The following is a 4590-nucleotide window of genomic DNA, read 5'->3' on the forward strand; positions in this document are numbered from 1 at the left end:
CCCCTTAGTTCATATCCACAGGTTGTACATGCACATTCTTTGGCTTCTCCCTTTCCTGTACTAGCCTTAACACCCCCCTGTCTATTTTGTTCCTACCAATTATGCTTTTTATTCCCTGTACCTTTTCCCTCATTCCTTTCCTTCCCACTACCAACTGATGATCCTCCAAATGATACCCATACCTATAATTCTATTCCTGTTCTGGTTTTTGCTTAGTTTGTTTTTGTTTTTGTGGTTTAGGTTCAGCTGTTAATAGTTGTGAGTTTGTTGTCATTTTACTGTTCATAGTTTTGATCTTCTTCTTTTTCTTAAATAAGTCCCTTTAACATTTCATAAAATAATGGCTAGGTGATGACAAACTCCTTTATTTTTACCTTGTCTGGGAAGCACTTTATCTGCTTTTCAATTCTAAATGATAGTTTTGTTGTATAATCTTGGTAGTAGGTCCTTGCTTTTCATGACTTTGAATACTTCCTTCCAGCACCTTCTTGCCTGCAATGTTTCTTTTGACAAATCAGCTGACAGTCTTATGGAAACTCCTTTGTAGGCAACTGTCTCCTTTTCTCTTGTTGCTTTTAAGATTCTATCTTTATCTTTTTAACCTTTGGCATTTTATTTATGATATGTCTTGGCATGGTCCTCTTGGGTCTAACCAGTTTGGGACTCTCTCTGCTTCCTGGACTTGTATGCCTACTTCCTTTACCAAATTAGAGAAATTTTCTTTCATACTACACAATATGAAATCCTCCACATACTTACCACCAACCTCTACCCTCCATAGAGTATCAGCTGTGCAGGACCAGGATGGTGGTACTCCAATGTAGTCTGTAGCTGTCCACTGGGTGTGCTGACCTAGGGGTTGTCCAGGTGCTACAGACTAAGGTCAATACCCAACCTGGGTGTTTTTCCCAGGGCCCTTCTGGAGGTATAAAGCAATATGAGATGCCTGCTACTTGTGCTGGGCTTGGAGATTCCCAGGCAAACCACACTACAAATCTAGGCTGACTGCCATGAGTGCCGGACCTGGAGTTCACAGAGAACAGCTGTTGCTTTTTTGATAGGATTTAGGAAGTTGTGAAGCATAAGCCAAGACCAGCCATTCAAATGGAAAAGCAGCATGGGTGGACCCATCAACTGGGTGAGGCAAAGTCTCAGGTGATCTCCAAGGCAGGTACAGCAGTGTTAGCAAGGTTGATGGTGTCTCAGCTACGGCACCAGCTTGCCAGCTCTGTGGTGGCAGGGTTTAGAAAATGAACAATAGCCTCTGCTTGCCTTGATGCCAGATACTTCAGTTTGCCCCTGTCTGCCACTGGCGCTTTCAAGCTGCTACCCCAGTGCTGGAGCTGAGAGGAAGTGAGTATAAGTTGGTGAGTCTATGTGTGGGTTCTTTAAGAGGAATTGCCTGGGGCTCCCAAAGTTTCTTCCAGTGACTCAATCCCCTCTGGTTTTTGCAGCCAGAAGTTGTGGGGACTTATCTTCCTGGCATTGAAACCCTGGGCTGGGGAGCCTGGTGGGGGGCTGAGACTCCTCACTCCTGAGATATCTCTCCCAAATTTTTATCCACCACACATGGGTGAAAAACCAGTCTTTTCTGTCTCTGCACCCTCCTACCAGTCAGGATAGATGTGGTTTCTTTAATTCCATAGTTCCATTCAACTGGATTTCTGACAGTCCTGAGAGATTGTTGTTCTATATTTTGGTTGTAATTTTGATGAGGTTGTGTGAGGAGGCAAGCCATGTCTGCCTACACCACCATTTTGATGAGATCAGGCTAAAATTTTTTATGGAGGAACAAAAATCCACAAAGTCAACATTTCAAAAGAAGAATAAAGAGGAAAAATTTGTCCTACTAGGTATTAAGACATACTACACAGTCATAATAATAAAACTGTGAAATTACTTCAACAACAAACAGACCAGTGAAACATAATGAGAGCCTAGAAATATAACCATGTTTATATGGGCACTTAGTATATAACAAAGGGACAACACTATGCATGGGAAATGTTCTGAACCTATCTCACACTAGATTAAAATAAAGCTGGATTTTTATATAAAACTACATCAAAGGTAGACTCCAAATAAATAAAGACCTAAATGTAAAACTTAATAAATAGAACTTAAAGATTTCTATTCAGTGAAAGGTGCCATGAACAAAGCTAATGGACAGATAACAGATTGAAAGAAATTATTTCCAATGTCTAAAACCAACAATGGACTAATATCTAGAATATATAAGGTGCTCCTTCAAGTCAAAAATATTTAAAAATAGAAAAATTATTTGAATGGGTAATTCATGTGATAGGCAATCAAAATGGCTTACAAATATATGTAGAGATACTAAAACATTATTATTATTTCCTGTAGATAATTTTTATAAGAGTAGTTTTTTTAGTCAAACTGATGATATATGCCAGGAAGCAAGATATCAAATGCTTCTAAAATATATTATTAATTAGGGAAGTATAAACTGGAATAGTAGTGGAATAGACTGAATAGTGGTAGATAGTGGTAGATGTTGGCAGGGATGGATGTGGGCTTAGGAAACCTCATGCACTCCTGGTATGAAAGTAAAGCAGTGCAGCTGTTCCAATGAATGATCTCAGTATTTAGTCAAACCAAATATACATATAAATGGAGAATACAGTAAAAAGCAAATAGAAATTATATCAGTTACTACTACTTCTATGTGAATAACAGAAAACTCAACTCAAACTTTATTAAATACAAAGGGAAATTTATTCCTTCATATAATTGAAAAGTCCTGGATGGATCTTGCCAGCAGTACTCATTGAAATTGATTGAGTGAGTCCCTCAATCCCTCAGCTCTGCTTTCCTCTCTGTTGGCTCCATTTTAAGGAGACTTTTGACAGACTTCCTGACATGCAGTTGCAAGATGGCTGCAGCAGCTCAGCCCACATGCCTCCAGGTTCAAATCTCAAAGTGTAGGGGGAGGAGAACATGGAATGATGTCTCTATACTGGTGGTTCCCACAACTGCCCTGAGATTCATTCTGCCTTAGCCCAGGTTACATTTCCACCTACTCCTGCCTAGTAATATCCAAGTAACATTCTTCATCCTCAGAGTCAAAGGTAGACCCTCAACCTCATCCTCACCACATCAAGTAAGAATGAGCAGTTGGTGAATTCCCACATAAAAATCAGTTGACTGTTAGAGAAGATGGAATATAGCCAAAGGAGGCAAACAGTAACTGTACCTAGAATAATATTTTACTATTTACATTAATCTTTCACTATCCCCCTAAAGCTACTATTTTCCTAAAACAAATAAAAAACATTTTTTCTCATCTCCTAGAATTAGTAAATAAATCCCACAGACCACACTATACCCTAAAAGTATCCTCAACAATTTCCACAATCTCAGAGAGAGAGGGGTCAACCACTGAAGGAAAAGTCCTTAAAAAGAAGAAGCTATACCTTTCCACTCATCTCCTGATGGAAACACATACATATGTAAAAATTTAATCAAAATAAGAGTGCCTCATATTGAGTTAAGGATTCTGTAATATCATAACTACACAATACTAATAGTTAAACATACATTGAACACCTGCTGTGATGCCAGGGAAAGGGTCACATCATTGACAGAAAATTCATATAATACACTCTATAACTATGCACTGTATATATTATTATCTTTACTTTAAAGGTAAGAAAACAGAATCAGGGAGGTTAAGAAATTTGCTCTAAGTGACAGAGCTGGTAACTAGAGGAGCCAATAGTCAAACACAGGCCTATCAAATTTCTGAGAATGTTCTCAACACTATACCATGAATTTTGTGACTTTGGCATCAGTTAAAGCACAGATATTGTGACCATAGTGTTATTTAAGTTCAGCCATTTCATATACATCATCTAATAAGTTCAACAATAATAGATTTCATGGGAAAAATAAGAAGATTAGGTGAGGATTACTAAATCCATTCTGTAAAAAGAACTGCAAGTAATTTTCCATGAATGGTTTTAGGCATGAATATACATGACATACTGCCAGAAAACACTCTGCGAGAGTAACTGATGGCCTGATTAGAAAAATTATAAAATAAGTTAAACAGGTAGAATCTGGGTAATATAAATTAAAATAATTTAACAAATATTGAGGACACAACTACCTCAATGTCTCAAGAATTCCACAGAACAGGAGAAAAGTCACCCTCAAGAAGCCAAAAGCCAAAGACAAAAGATGTCAGCTGCAGACTACACACAATGGTTCAAAAGTCAATACTGTGGGTGCTCGCTCGCTTTGGCAGCACATATACTCAAACTGGAACGATACAGAGAAGACTGACATGGCCCCCGCACAAGGATGACACACAAATCTGAGAAGTGTTCTATACTTTAAATAAATAAATATAAATAAAAGTCAACACTGTGGGATGTCACAAACTGTTGTTCTTTTCAGCCCTGGGAAACTTTGCCCCAACTTGTCTGGATATCCTAAAATGAGATGAATCCTTGGAAATAAGTGCTGTAAGAAACAAAGAAACTTAGGTCATACTTTAGGAGATGCTGATAAAATGAACAGAAATGCTGGTGGGGCAAGAGCACACCTTTTCCTGAACAAGACCAC

General features: G+C 38.3%; 1 non-coding gene across 1 annotated transcript; it reads left to right on the forward strand.

Annotated features, from left to right (window-relative positions):
• Positions 1-4250: 4250 nt before the first annotated feature.
• Positions 4251-4361, forward strand: LOC118996822 (U6 spliceosomal RNA). The gene has a single exon (XR_005068559.1). It is a non-coding gene; the product is annotated as a U6 spliceosomal RNA (small nuclear RNA).
• The last annotated feature ends 229 nt before the right edge of the window (positions 4362-4590 follow it).

This window comes from Sturnira hondurensis, unplaced genomic scaffold (assembly GCF_014824575.4).
Source record: "Sturnira hondurensis isolate 20B ecotype Veracruz unplaced genomic scaffold, ASM1482457v3 Scaffold0011744, whole genome shotgun sequence".
NCBI classification, from domain to species: Eukaryota; Metazoa; Chordata; class Mammalia; order Chiroptera; family Phyllostomidae; genus Sturnira; species Sturnira hondurensis.